General features: G+C 34.8%; 1 protein-coding gene across 5 annotated transcripts in view; it reads left to right on the forward strand.

The window, feature by feature from the left end:
• The first annotated feature begins 4,504 nt into the window (after positions 1-4,504).
• Positions 4,505-16,513, forward strand: part of LOC149260944 (uncharacterized) — a 39,647-nt gene continuing 27,638 nt past the window's right edge. Inside the window, exons 1-3 of one of the 5 annotated variants that reach the window (XM_089421439.1) lie at positions 4,505-4,641; positions 4,778-4,868; positions 15,886-15,997. The gene's annotated coding sequence lies outside the window, so the exon portion shown is untranslated. The other 4 variants (XM_089421433.1, XM_089421427.1, XM_089421430.1 and 1 more) reach the window with 4 other exon arrangements.

Consider the following 16,513-nt stretch of genomic DNA (forward strand, 5'->3'; position numbering starts at 1 on the left):
GGAAAAAGTCCAGATGCGTACCCATCGAACCTTCAGGAGAGCCTTCTTGAACTTCCTTTGAAGCTTTCGGATCGCCTTTGCATGCAACAGTAGGAGCTCCTTCTCCATCTGCCTGACGCATAGCCTGCTGTGCCTCTACTGGAGCCCTCTTTTCCTCGATTCTTTCTATCTCCATGGCATCCTCCACTTGAGCCACCTCAGGTCTAGGTGTTTTTTCTTCTCCCACTGATCTGACCTCTGCTGCATCTTTTTTTTGCTTTCTTCTGCGGCGGAAACCCAAAGGACAGTCCCTTGCCAGGTGTCCATACTCGTGGCACCTATGGCACCTGAAGGGCAGGTGTTCGTAGTCCAGAGGTTGATCGAAGACGAGCTCTTTATAATGGATTTTTATATTTTCCGGAAGTCCTTCTCCAGGATTAAGATTTACCAGTATCCGTGCCATGGCTTTGTTCCTTGTTTCGATGAAAGACATGTCAGCTTCTAGGTAGGAGCCAAGCGTGTTTCCAATCGACCTGAAAACTGACTCAACCTATAAAAATGGCGGTAACCCAGGAGCGCGCACTCAAACCAGAAATTATTCTACCTTCTCTCGCTGCGCATCAAACATCGGTATAAACATTCTTTTTATTATAAATATTAAATATATTTTCAAAAATAAAATTACAATTATGTATTACATAATTTAAAATAATTTCAATATCTTAAAATTTATTTAAAAATTATAAACAATAAAATAAAAACTATATTTTTTAATTTATTAAAAAATAATATTTTATTATACTTTCGCATATCATAAACCAAATATCATTTTTTTAAAAGTGCTCCCACCCTCCATTCAACTAGCTTACACTTTACCCGTGTAAAAAAATATGATAGTTATTGGCTGGATAGGAGGTTGAAGGAGTGACTTGTGTGGATTACCACTTAACCCCACATAAATTCACTGATACACCTCACAAGTGTAAAAAAAATATAATAGCCCTTATTATTTCTATTGATTTATTATAAGGAGATATTGTCATGTTAATAATAGATAATGTTATATTAAAAAGACCTAGCTTAATTTAAAAAACAATAATAAATATACAAGTTGGTTGATGTTTACATATATAAATTAGAATGGTTTATTTATTCACACACATATATTGATTCATGATGAGATTTCTCCATATTTGGTGATGCACAAGACCTTCTCAAAGAGCTAGAGGATCCTTGAAATGGACTCAAGAAATGAGAAATGGATTGCAGAGGAATGAAATCTCTCTATATGTACATGAGTTTTAGAATACTTCATCACTTCTAAGCACATATCTTATATATATATTATTTAGATTAACTCTATTTTGGTTTCTTTTTAGGTTATGAAATTTATTTTAGTTGCATGCAACAAGAACGTGGTTGAATAATATTGTCCCTTCATGTACTTATCTTATATCTACACTAAGTTGTTTTTTTGTATATATATATATATTTTTAGGAGCTTAGACATTGTGGATGGGGATATTTAAAAATTAAGAAAGTCATGCTAAAATATTGATAGATATCATTTTTAGGGCAATCATTTTATGAACAATTAATCATACAAAAGAGAACTATGACGAAGTTGAATTCTTATTATTAGTGAAAATATTATGAAATTTAAAATTAAGTAGATTCAAAAAGAAAAATTAAAATCTCTTTACTTCTATAGCCGTTTTATTTATTATAAATATTAAATAAAAATTCAAAAATAATATTACAATATTATAATTTATATATTACACAAATTGTAATGGAAAAGAAAATAAATATTAATTGTTGAAGACTGAAAATACATTATAGCAACTTACAATTTAATATAAACATTGATAGATCCATCTTAACCCTATATCTATCATGTGGGTAGAGATATCAAATTTAACTAGATGAATCTTTTTTCAAGTTTTGGGCTTAAAAAAGATTTGCACCTCAAAACATTTCATCAATCTCAAATCTATAAGTACATTTTTTTTCTTTCAAATTTCACTCTATTTTTTTTTTATTGTATCTCAGGGGTTTGATCCATCTAGACACTTGAAACATCCAAAATAAAAAATCTCTAATTAATCGAAATTCAAGAGATTTAATTCTTCTAAACACTTGATAAATCCAAGATTAAAATAAATCCACCTAATTCGACCATTGATTTTTAAATCTCTCAGTTTTAATTTACATCATTCATTAGCACATAGTCCACATCTTTATTGAAATATCATAGAACATAGAAATATGCTACTGAAGAGAACCCTTCCCTTGCTTTCCTAATTCTTTTCATAAGACTTTCTAATGTTTTGTCCCTTGGAGAGGAGCCCTTCCCCAAATGTCTAATAAGGAGGGAATGTCCCAAAACATTGAGAGAAGCTACTTGATTTTCTTTGGTAACTAAATCCCCTGGTAAAAGATATAAGCTTCACCTTAGTTGTTTGTCATGCATCCTAAATCCCATAAATATTTTAACTTCTTCACCATAAAGCACTCCCTCTTGTTACTCCTATAATTTTATTAATTTTATTATAAATTATATCTAACAAAATTTAAAATTCCTTTTCATTACATTCTAATATATTAAATAGGTATTAGTGATATAAAAATCATTAAGATTGACTAAGGATGAAATTTAAAGTTTTTATTTAATAATTTGTTTATTTTTCATAGTAAGTTTTTGTTAAGAAATAGAAATATGGATTACATGGTTTTATTGGATCTATTTACTATTTAGTAGGTTAGTCATTTATATTACATTTTTAAATTATATTTTTAAATATAATAATATTGAATAGTGTAAACAATTATTACATTTATAGTTGTGTCTGTTTTGAAGTAGAATTTTTAGAGTTTTAATTAATTATTAATAATTATCAAATGAATGGTAAGGATTTAATCTCTATGGAATATTCTAGAATATTTTTAATAATAGTCACATAGAAAAGGTTGAACCTTATCTCAAAAGTAGTTACGTTTCTTGCCCTTTTAATTAAATTGATTGATTAAAAAATGTCATGAACATGAGTTATGGTTTTATGGTTTTTTGGACATGTGTGTTAGAAAACCATGGTATTGACCCATGGTATAATAACAAAGCCTATTTACATGTTAAGAATATTTATAATAAAGTGGGACAAATTTTCATGGTTAAAAATCTTGTTACATCTTATTACCTGTTTTCTTAAATGTATATATATTTAATTCATATATTAAATATTTTTATAATTAATAATAATAATGATTTAATTAGTTTTTATGTTTTTTTAAAATCTTGATAGTGTGAGATGTCTCGTAAAGTAAGTGTTTTGATGTTTATCAAATATTTACCAGTCATTTAATTTATATGATTGAGCTAGCTAATTAATATATTGGTTCACCACTTTTCAAAGAGTAGTTGAAAAATTATATTAAGCAAAATTTATGTATGGAAGAATAAAAAAGTTATACAACTTAGTGTTGTTACATTAATTTTAGGCAAAACATCATCCCGGTTCATATTGAAACCATCTATTTTATAACTATACTTAACTATATCAAACTAAGGAATAAACACTATATACACTTTGTAAAACACCCCTAAAACGAGGTAAAAATTGACTTACATATAGATTTCATGAGACCTAAAGAAACCTAATTTATCTTTGGTGCACTTGTACTAAAATTTGTGATCAATCAAAATTCCAATGTGGTGACTAGTGATCAAGGAATTGGTTGAAATGACACTCTTCAGTTGATTTGGGGTGGTGTGCCCCGCTAATTGGGTAGCTAATTCATTTCCTTTAGGATGTATTCCAATCTTTATTGTATACTTTAAAATATTGTTTGGAGTTGAATGTATATGGAGAAGTGGCATAATTCAGAGACATGAAGCAAGATCATTATAAAGATACTTGGGAATAATGCATAAATTTTTGTTTGATGGTTGGAGGCATGTCCCAAAGTTGAGAGAAAGTGGTGTCTATTATTCCTTCAATAAATTATCCGTACACCGGCCAACTATATATTGATTAATCATTATAATCATATAAACTACACATGACCATATTTTAGAACTTACCCAAATTCATCACTAATAATTTTAATATAAAAATTACTATTTGATTTGATATTTAAATTATATTAGTCAACCATATTTATATTTATAATAAAATATTAAAATATTTGATACATTACTAAATATAACAATAAACATTATATAGAATCATTTGATATATCAATATTTACATATATCCTAATTATCTTAACCTAAACACTACACTGTAATCATAATATTCTGATTAAATATAAATAAATTTTATAATTTAAAGATTTTTTTTCCATATATATATAATTATTAACCATATTATAATATTTTGATAATATTTACTTTATTTATTTATTAGAATATAGGTTTTCCTTTATTTTTCCTATTATCATAGGCACTCCACAGAACAGAGAACATAAAATCCACCCTAATGTCATAAGCTATAATTCTCATATCAATGCCATTTAATTTCAAAGGGACCGTATGACTTGACCGACTGCCATCACCAAAGCAAAAACAAGAAGAAGAATACTAGTCAGATAAATTTTAAGATGAATAAAATACAGCACAAAACTTGCGCTTCTACTATTTATATATAGATGCACACACACAATGTATAGATTCAGTTCATTTATTCTCGCTCATTGTTCTTTCGTTGTATTGTATTTGTGTTGGTGATATCAGCTTCGCTTTGTCCTTCTCCATCTTTTTAATCATCAGCCATGGCTTATGAATAGATCTTCTTGTCAGGCAAGCCAAGCATTCATTCATCAACCAACAACAGCAGCTGAGAACCATGGAACACTTGTGAGCTATTATTTTTCAGACATACTGTAATCAGGTAAGAAGATTGATTCTTTTACTATATTTTTACATATTGTACTCATGTTTCACAGATCAATACACGATATTCTGTTTTGCCTTCATATGTTCACCCATAACAATCAATGCTTAACGTGGGGTTGTTATTTTACCTGTGTTATTTCACTCTGTGGACTGAACCCAACAACCCAATACGGGAATTCGACATAGATCTTTCGTGAGTGACGCCTCTGCAATTTGTTCGATCTCTGATAATAACAGCACTCCGTGTCTCATTCTATAATATTAAAACTTTCGGTCCAAGGATTAAACGAATCTAGGGAGTTGAATTGGTCTGCTATGGTGGGCTGTTGGTACACTAAAAAATAATTAAATGGGGAATTCGTTCATGATGTACGGAGCCAGGAGGACGGTGATATTCGCCCTGTGTGCATCTGTGCTGGAATACATATCGAGTCTTACTGTTGAAGGAGTTATCTTAGTGTTTGTCCAAAGCTACTGCATTTTCCCTACTGTTATGCTCATTATACATTTTGTGTATCTAGAAGTTGTTTATATCCAATAATGATTTTGTGGGCGTTTTCAATTTGTTCTCTGTTAAAACCAAGTTTTTGGATTTTGGTTTTTGAATGGGGTTTTTCGTTCAGTTTTGAGTTCCATCCCCACCTCTGTGACTTTATGCGATAGCAAGTCTATGAACAAGGTATTAGAATGAAAAACTGATGAGAAAGGGTACCTTCCTGCAGACTCTGGTCTGGTCTTTTGGTTGAGGATCCATATCCATGTGTAAGGTTTCAAGTTTCGAGTTTCTGGTTGAGCAATGAATCTGAGAAAGGGGTTGCATTTTCATAGGTTGTGTTCTGGTCTCCAGGATGAACATAGACATTTGAATATCAGGTTCCCTTGACGATGAGTCTTGACAGAGCATAAGATATTATATATATGCTAATTTATTCTTATCATTTTCTTGTTAAAGTTCTTGCAATGAATTGTAAATGATGATTGACAGTTGGTTAGCATTGGAAGGAGACTTTCTAGAGGGGAAATTTTGCATTTATAGTTATGTTTCCTGTTTCCTGATTTTGCCCAGCAAATAAGAAATCTTACCAGTCCTCACTGCGTTTTTTTCCAAACTTCCCATAGATGATTCCCCATTAAAACTGCTTTACTCTTGGTACTCATGCTTAAGGAATATGATGACGACTATTAATGGCATTAACATTGAGAATGCTCAATTTTAAACTTGAGGCAATGTTAACAAATCAGCATGAGGCAATGTTAGCAAATCAGTCGGCTTCAGAATTGTTTTACCCCTATGCATGATAGAATGTGACTTTAAAAAATGATGAATTGTTAATGCCATTAACATTGAGAACCCCCAATTTTAAAGATGAGGTAATGTTAGCAAAATCAGTTTGCTTCAGAATTGTTTTCCCACAGTATACGTTAGAATGCGATTTTGGGGAAGTCACTGGCTTCTTGTTTAGCTTTGCCTACGATAGGTGCTAATAAATTGTCTTCGAATCAACAACTGTAACCAAAGATTGTATATCTTATTCCTTCACTATTCTCAAACCTTGCAATAGAGTGTAAGCTTTTGCTTGATTGTTGGGTGAGATGTTGAGTCCCCATGCAAAGGTGTTTCCTATTGTTCCTTTGGCGTCTAATATGACTCCTTTCCATGCCTACCAACACACATTTACAAATTATTCATGCTTGCAGCTTAAGGAATAGGATGATTATTAATAATGCCATTAACATTGAGAACTTCCATTTTTAAAGATGTGGCAATGTTAGCAAATTGGTCGGCTTCAGAATTTTTTTCCGGCAATACATGATAGAATATGATTTTGGGGAAGTAATTGGCTTCTTGTTTAGTTTTCGCTTTGATAGGCGCTAATGAATTGTCCCTAGGATAGAGTGCAAGCTCGCATAACTGATAGTATACCTGATTTCTATTAATATATCATATAACTGATAGTATACATGGTTCCTATTAGTATATCATATAACTGATAGTATACTTGATTGGTTGTGGTATACCTGATACCACAACCAAAGATAGTATACCTGATGCCTTCACTATTCTCAAGCCCTGCAATAGAGCATAAGCTTCTGCTTGATTGTTGAGCGAGATACCAAGTCCCCATGATAAGGTGTTTCCTATTGTTCCTTTGGCATCTAATATGACCCCTCTCCGTGCCTGCTAACCCATATTCACGCATTACTCCAACAAACAAAACCAAGTTTCTGGTTTCTTTCCAAATAAGCATGCTTGAAATATGCTTTACCAAAATTAAAATGTATTCAGTTGGAAGCTTGCCCGCAGCCCACAAATCTCTAGGGATGATAAATCATAAGAAGATGGAGCCAACAATGATAGACCCTCTGCCTTGTATGTGTGAATGCTCAATATGCATTTGATCACATCTTCTAGAGCTATCATTGGACATGCAACATTTGGAATTTCTCTCTAAATTGGTTTGGTTAGGACCCTTTGGCGACTGAGTTGCAACAATGGCTTGCAAACATCAAGCAACTTTCTATGTTGCCAAGCTTGGGAGAAATCAAAGAGATGGTTCAATACTGCTCTAGTCAGACACTTGTTCCTGCTGACGTTTAAGGATTTAATTTATATAGTCTAGAAATAAGGTATACAGCTTATTTTCAATTCCTAATGTAAAAAATAGTGCTGGGGAAGATCAAATTTATGAGAAAGTAGCTAGAGCTATTAAATATGGAGAAAACACCCACCTGTTTGATTAAGGCCTTACTCCCAACTTACCTAGAAGATTACTTACTGCTATAGGTTGTTTGAAATTAACACTAAACATTCAAAGGAGTAATAATTTGACAATGAATCAGAATGTTGAGGCCTTTGGGGTACAATTCAAAGAATTTTTGTTATTGCCTATCCTTGAGCAGATTCCAGAGTTTAGATCAGGTAGGTTTCTGTTTGCAGGTCTTAGCAGTAATTCCTAAGTTCACCGCTGGATCCTTGGGGAGTGATTCAGAAGTCTGTGGTGTCAGAGAATAAAATTCAGAGTCTCAGACATTGCAACATAGATTGACAGTTTGTTTTTAAGAATGAATTAGTTGCTGTCCAGGTACCTGGACAGGTTCAAGATGCAGAAGAATTGTCAGATGGAAACCCAAGTTTGAAATCTGCTCAGGTGAGTGAGATGATCTAGTCATGACTAATAACCCTAAGTCAGAAATCTGTTTTTGGACAGAGTAGGACAAACTAAGTGTGGAGTGTTGTGGAGTAAGTGGTGGCATGGACTGAGTTATTGGGATGAAGTGAGTCAAAAAAATTGAGTGAGTCAGTGCTGATGGTGTGCAGCAATGAGGAGATGAATGAGGATAAAAATATTCAGAAAAATTTCCACACTTTTATTCTCTTTTTGTAAAGAAGATAGAGTGGTATGAAGTCTGATGGATGAACTTGTGCTACAGAGTTTGTCGCAGTGTGAATGAATGGACTTGGTGTCCAATGGAGTGTCCTGGAGTAATTGGCACAGCCAAACTTAGGCAGAGTGGGACAGTAATTAATGGAGTTAGAGTTGGAGTCCGACAGAGTGCCATGGAGTATGGTGGCGCATGGTAGCATGAAGTTTGGACTCAACCCAGAACCCAGAGTAATAACTTACAAGAGAGTGTGAACTAGAGCAGCGGGCCCAGGGGTGCCATGGGTTTCACCAAACTTGGAGTAACTGTGGAGTGAGATGAAATGACCGTTAGCAGCAGAAGATTTTAATGTTACCTAGCAATTTGGCAGTTGGAAAAAAATTCCATGAGCACCAAAGCGAGTCAACAACTTTCGAGGCAAATTTCAGAGGTCAATAGTGGCATAGAGGGCCAAAAAGATGGAAGGGTCAGAAAAGATTCAGAAGGGCCATTCCAAATGAAATGGTAAAAAAATTGATGGGTTGCAAAAATAAAATGCCATGTTTGGACAGCTGGAAAATACAGAGACAACCTCCTATGAAAACAGGAATGGTACCACTGGAAAGGGGATTATGTACACATTCCAGAACGACGGTGAAATGAGTTGCATGTACTAATGATTCAGAATTATTTACAAAGAAGTGGGTGCCCATTAAACTTTTGGAAGATTCTAGAGCAAGTAGAGTCAAAGTTCTGAACAAACTTCTTAAAGCCATAGAAGCAGCCAGGAACTCATTCACAGCAAGAGAACAACCATTGGAAAAGTCTCTTAGAGGAGAGTATGATTATGAAAGTAACTGGTTGAAATCTGCTATCAGTCAGATTTTAATATTTATAGGGCAAATTGGCTCTAACCTAACTTTTGCACCTTGAGTGCATAACAGATAGCAGAAGTATCCATTTCTGGCAAATATGGGCTCAATGGAAAACTAACTCAGAGGAGAAGACTGTCATATAGTAGGGATATCAAAGATGAGTGGACTCAATCTTGCTCACAAGAACCAACTCAATATTTTAGGGTTGAAAACCTTAGCTAAGGTAATAAAAGAGGCCAAACACTGCAACGAGTAGGCCCAAGGTCATTAAGATCTTTGTAAGAGATTGAAATAGAAAGCAAAGGAGAAAAGTGACTTGTTATGGAAGGGTTACAAGCCTTCAACTTTCACTAGGGGTAGAAAGTACCACGTTCTCATGACAAGCCCACACCTTTTGATGTAGACCAAAAGAGGGTGGGGATGTGACCTATTACTGTTGTAAAGGGGAGGGGCATTGTGCCAAAAGTTATCATGAGAAGAAATGTTGAACATGAAAGTTCAATAACATGCAAGAGGTAGACACTATGGAGGATGTAGCCAATACAAACAAAAATTATGTAACACAAAAGCATCAATAGGTGGACCACCATTCTACTATGATTGAGGCAAAAGTAAGATGGGTCTTCACTCCATTGTATTGATAGACCTAGGAGATAGTCATAGTTTCATAGCACTGCATGTATTTGTTAAGTAGGGATTACTGTGAGGGTGCTAAGGGCACCATGGTCAATGGATATACCTAGGAGGATATTGAAACCAATTAGAGAGATGGTTTTAGATTGTGTAGTGGAATTGGGTGGGCTCCCAATCCATGTAGAGTTGCACATTTTACCATTGGGTTGTATGATGTCCTAGTTGGACTAGGTTGGTCCTCACTTACTTGAGCCAAAATAGATTGGTATGCGAAATTTTTGAGTGCATTGATGATGAGAGACAATAAAGAAGGTTTAGGGGTTGCTAAGCCTATCACCTTTTGGCATGTCTCCTCTATGAAGGTGAAGAGGCATTTGAGAAAGTGTTGACAACTTTATCTTTGAATGTTACAAACTCATCTAGTGTCAAAGGACCAAGCCTTGAAGATTATTCAACATTAAAAGAATATGTTATGTGTTCCTTGATGAGCTGCCATATCATCCTTCCAAGAGGGAGGTGTAATATTTTGTAGAGTTGCTGCTAGGGTTTGAGGTAGTATCCAAGCGACTCTATAGAATGAGTACACTAGAGTTGTTGGAGCTAAAGATCCATATACAAGAACTAGTTAATAAGGGCCACACCAAGTTTGGTGTATCACTACGGGGAACATTGATACTCTTCGTATGGAAGAAGGATGGCACACTTAGATTGTGCATTGATTATAGGTAGTTGGACAAAGTGACCATTAAGAATAGGTACCCTTTCCATGGATAGATGATCTATTTCAATCAATGGGAGGAGCCAAAGCCTTTTGAAAGATAGAGTAGACGTTTGGGTAATATTAGATTGGGATTAAAGATGAAGACATCTACAAGATGACATTCAAAACCTAGTATGAATTCTACAAGTTTGTAGTGGTACCCTTTAGGTTGACCATTGCCTCCCTCTTGACTATGTTCATATTCCTTTGGATGTGATTGTCCTTGTGTCCTTGGATGATATCCTTATTTATTAGGATATCATGAAGAACATTTACGTCTAGTATGACAAGTGTTAAGAGAGTGTAAGCTTTATGGCAAGTTGAGCAAGCATTATTTTTTCTAGAAGCAATATTTGGACTACATAATTGCATTTGATCCTTAGAAGATTGTAATGACCGTGGAGAGGCCCGTTCCTAAGAATGTTTCATATGAGAGATTGTTCATGGGCCTTGCAAGCTATTACAAGACATTTATTGAAAACCTCCCAAATATTGCCTATCTTATCACTTCCCTCTAGAAGCAAGTAAAGAAGTTGGAGTGGATGGCTAAGTGCGAGGATAAATTTCACCTTTTAAAGAAGTTCCTTATTAATGCCCCAAGTCTAAATATTTGATATCTGGACAAAGAGTTGATTGTATGCATGGATTGAAGGAATTGGAAGGGTGCTCATGTAGGGAACCATGTACTTTGCTTTTGAGTTTAGGAAGCGCAAAGACTATGAGATGAATTATTCAAACCATGATTTATAGCTTACAACCATTACATATATCTTGAAGATGTAGAGAGAGAAAGCTAGAAACTACCTTTTGATTAGGAAGTTTGAGTCTAGGATTGACCATGATAGTCTCATTTACTTGTTCACTCAACCACATGAGTGCAAAGCAAAGAAGACGACTTGGATTTTTCAATGAGTATGATTTTGGAATCAAATATATTAAATGAAAAAGAAACAAAGTAGTTGATGCACCCATTAGGAGGGGATATGTAGTTGCCATAAGTTCATATGACGCTAAGTCTCAATAGTTCATACTAAGGGAGATTGCACGAGATGAGTTCATCGTTATGGTTAAGAAAGAGATTTCAAGAGTTGAAGATACTATGCAAAGGAACAATGAAGATTGCAAGATAGAAAAGGAAGGCTTTCTCATATTTAAGGGCAAGCTTTATGTGCCTAAATAATATGTCTCATCTTGAGTAATGCTTTGATTTCCCACCCTAGCTAAATAAATTTAATAAACGACCATGTAAAAATCAATGTCATGTTTTCCTTGATGTATTGGAAATAAACGGGTGCTCATTAATGAAGAATTTGTCTTTTGATATTAAAATTAGTTGAGAAACTTTTGATCTATGCTGTAGTAAAGGGCAAGAAGCTCATGAATTATAGTTGATAAAAATAAGGCACATTAAATTTCAAGGAGGGGAAATAAAAATAACCTTAGGAGGGGGTGTGTGTGACAAGTGGCAAGTTCAAGTGGTAAGTAAATTTCTCCCTATAAGATAAAACCATTGGCAAGGGGGAGAGACCCTTTTTTCCACCGTCCTTCATGTTGTTCCTCGAACCTTCCTACATTGATACACATTTTTCCATTATTTCTCCACACATGGGGAATGGTGGATGAGGAGAGAAGCAAGGGAGATTTACTTCCATATTGGGTATGTATCTCAATCCTTAGGTAGCTTGAGGCTAGTAGGGAGGACTCTAGTTGTTCACATCTTTGTGGACTGAAAGGAGACTAGCCTTGGGTAGTGGATTTTGATAGAGAGCACTAGGCATTCTATGTGGGAATTCAAGATTGCTTATTGATTGAGTTATTATTGCTTTGTGCTTCTTTTATCGCAATAGGCCATTCTTGGGCTTGGAATGGCCCTAGGCCTAGATTAACATGTTACATAGACCTAGCAAGCCTACATGGGCTTGGGATTGGTTGTCCCACAATCGATAGAGATTAGGCTCTATAAAAGATGTTTTGTCAAACTGTGGCCCTCATCTTAGGGGTGCCTCTACGTAATGTGATCCTTTGGCTAGGTTGAAAATTCTCCAAAGGCAATTGATGTATTGAATTTATCCCATACAAGTATTGTCTTTTTGTGCAATATAGGTACCCTATGGTGAATGGATTCCATTTATTAATATATTTATGCAATCTTGCTAAAATTGAATCTTTGATATATTAATTGAACTATTTTATACATGTTGGAAGTAGACATATAGGTTTTATTTAGAATTGGGGCTTGATAAATGCATTGTGCTTAAGGTGAATTGGGGCGAATTGTCTATAGAATACTTTATGAGTTGCCATTATTGTTGTAAAAAATCATACAAAGAACCTATCGAGATTTAAAGATTAGAAGTTGCAATGTAGATTAGTGCCTTGATCCTTAAGAGTAAGGTTGTTTCATGTGACAATACCTCTATTGTTGAAATTTATGCTATACGACATTCCTCCTTTTCCAACTCTACTATGGACCTTTTTGGGCCCGATTTGTTATTATTGGGGGGGTTCCCCACTTGTTGTATAGGAAGAAGATCTCTATTGCTAGAGCTCCACTAGGTTGTTAACCTCTAACTAAACTTTATTGGCTCGTACACATATCCACAGAAGGAAATGGAATACTTGTTTTCGAAATAAGAAATTAAAATTTAGATCAAGTGAATCACCATTAATGATGACACTTTGATAGTGCTTCGTTATTCTAATAAAGAATCATCACCCTTTGAAGCTATCGGACAATGTGGAAGGTAATAAAGCAAGAATTGGTATGTCCTAATAAGGTTGTTGATTAGTTTACTTCACATGGAAGGGGCTTTGTGAGGGTGGAAACCCAAGACTAGGAAGATTTGGCCTAGGGACAAAATCAAAACCATTTCCTTATTATGGTACAATGGAGAATGGAATCTTGAAAGTATCAAAATCCATTTGCCAATGTCTATCCCCAGTTTTCAATCCTTGGTGAATTAGGGACTAAGCAAAAAAGGCTTGAATGGGTTATAGAGAGGCTTTTTAGATAATTAAAATCCCTAAAAACCAAATGGTAGTTGGAGCCTAGCATTTCCACCTGATAAGCTTCTTTGCCAGCCCCAACTCTTGAAACAACTTTAAATTTGAGCTACAAAAAAGAACAACAAGAACTTTGAAAATTTCCATGTTTGGTTTGTTGTATTCCAGGTAGAAGTACAATTACATTCAAGCTTAAGTTACTAGTTTTGTTCTCATACAAGAGAGAAATAAGCATGCAAATATATCTCTCTATGCTACAAGATCACACAAAAACATATCATATCAATGCACATAGAAGGGGGAGAAAAAGGTATACGTCAAGGCAACCAAAGGCACAACAAGTATTGTATTACTCCAATATCATGTACAGCTTTCCAAGCTTACAATATCAGCTTCATTGACTTGTTTAGTAGAATAGTCATAATTAACAAGTTGGTAAAATTGATGAACAATGGGTCCACTAAACCTTCATCGATTTGCAAACTTTGCTGGATGCCAACTTGTAACCAAGATCAACATCAACTTATAAATTTATGAACAATCAATGGTTGGTACTGACTTATAATCTGAGTCGATGTTGGGAAGAAATTGTGGTTGATGTTGACTTGCATTATTGGTGAGGTTTGAGGAAAAGTGGTTGATGCAATCTTGCACTCTGAGGTCGAAGTTGACTCTGATCATGTCTTTGTTGAGCTGTAGCACTCATCAATTGACTTCCAAGGGTCAAGGAGTACAACTATCCAACAAGTAGCTGCCCACAACATCTTTTCTAGACTTGAAGGATTTTTGTCTTTGAAAAGTTGAACTTCAACAATGCAAATCTCCAAGCATGTTAAACTTAACCAAACTTTGTTGAACTTGTACAAAATTCTGAATCAAACTGGGCTGAAGTAACCTCTAGCTCACAGGCCCTTGCTATTCTAATTGCTTCTGCAACACTGCAAGGGGGTCCTTCTTGTAATGGAATAGTGACAACAATGGTTGGAGTGTTGGCTAGAATACCAAGAGAAATGTTGTGGACAGTCTGTTTATATAATTGATAAATAGCATGACCATTCTCTCTCAGTTTGTCCTCAAATAAATCCCAGGTGATTATTAAGCTGCTCATTTTTCATACCAGTTTTTCCTGTGCTTGGAGTTGTTCCACCTCCTTTCTGTGGAAACCTGGTATGTTTCTTATAATCTCTAACTGTTCTGGTGTTGATTCTGTTGTGTAATCCTAGAGGGTTATTGACATTGCTTGCTGTTTTGTAGCTATTTCTTGATAGACTAGTAATAGATTACAATGGCTGCTATGGCAATACATTTCATGAATGCTGAGTTAATATCCTTTTTGATCAATGATGATTACTAGTGGCCAAACTTTGTAAATCTTTCAGCTGGTTATGAAGCTACTCCTTTGACTGTTGGACTTTCTCCAATTGATTCTCTAACAGTTTATTGTTCTCTTTTGGAATTTGAAATTTCATATTGTAGTTCTGATTTTTGTTTTCTAGCTCCTCCTGAAGGCTGACTTTTTTTTTCTAACTCTTTTTTTTTTGAATATTTTCTTTTTCCTTCTGCAGACTTTCTTTTTCTTGTTAATGTCATATTTTCTTAACTTCACTTATTCTTTTTCTACTTATAAATGTTCTATTTTCTGCTATACCTTTTGAATTTCATATCGCAGTTCTGATTTTCTTTTTCTAGCTCCTCCTGAAGGATGCCTTTTTTTTTTTTTTTTCCTTTTAAAATATTTTCCTTTTCCTGCTGCAGACTTTCTTTTGCCTTTTCATCCATTTGGTGAGCTAAAGACATTGCAATAGATCTAAGTTGTGTAATGGGCCAATTCCTCTCATCTCGATCTGGTTTTCCTTGAATGTCTTTTACCTTTTCTTTCAATTTCAACAACTTGATTGTTGCTGGGCCGTGGAGTGTTCATGCTCTGAAGCAACTTGAGAGTGCCTCCTATGTTCATGCTCTGAAGCAACTGTAGACCACCTCTCATCAGCGTTATAAATCATATCGTTTCTTAAAGTATCTGCATCTCTATCTGCTAATCTTTGGCAAATATGCCATAGACAGTCTTACCTGTTGTAGTCTCAGGCTCAATGATACCCTTAGAAAGTGTTATAATGCTGCTGGCTGGTCTTGGCAATAATTCTCTCACTGCTGTTGTTGATGATGCTGTTTGTGTGTTCAACTGTATAAGAGGTTCAATCTCTTTTGTTACTGATGATGTGGTCGACTAAATATGTTATTTGGTGTCTAAGTCCACTGCCATGTTGTGCACTACTAAACGGGTCTTTCAGGGAAAACATTTTTGTCCACTGTCCTGTCATTGTAAATATTGCTGGTGCTGATGTGGATAAATTTTTTCTGTTCTTTCTAGCCTTCAGGTTTAGATTGCTGCTGCTGTGGTTCTGAAGATTGTGATCCTGTTGGTTAAATGCTATAGATTGCTGTTGTAGAGGCTCTAAAGTCTGCCATTGTTGTTGATCTGCTGTTAAGGTATGCTGATATTTGTCTTGATTTTGATGAAAATGTTGGTCTGATGATGTTATTGAAGATGGTAGAGTTAGCTGGTGTGATGGAATGGTAGATACTAGAGACTGCTTCTTTTTCTCTCTTTATCTTCATTCAATTTTCTTACAGCTGCTTCGATTGCTTTTTTCTCCTCTGCTCTTCTTCTGTTGCTAACCTTTCAAACTCTTGCTTTTTCCTATTTTCATTCCTTTCTCTATCTCCTCCTATTTTCTTTCTTAGCAATTCTTCGTCCTCTCTTTTAGTCCTGGTTAGCTCTTCTTCTTTCATCCTGTCTTCTGCTTCCTTTAGTTTCTGTTGCCTCTCTTCTTCCTCCATCCTCATTTGCCATTCTTCCTCAATTTTGTTTCTTTTTTCTACCACTCTTCATGAATTAACTTCTGTCTTGCCTCTCCAGCTTATCTATCTTTTCCCAGCCCTTTTTTGTCTAAGTTCCACTTTTTGATTTTTTTTTAATTTTAATTTTTTTCTCGGTTCTGTTCG

Source organism: Pinus tabuliformis, chromosome 6 (genome assembly GCF_031772625.1).
Source record: "Pinus tabuliformis cultivar Carrire ecotype Pingquan chromosome 6, CPIR1, whole genome shotgun sequence".
NCBI lineage: Eukaryota > Viridiplantae > Streptophyta > Pinopsida > Pinales > Pinaceae > Pinus > Pinus tabuliformis.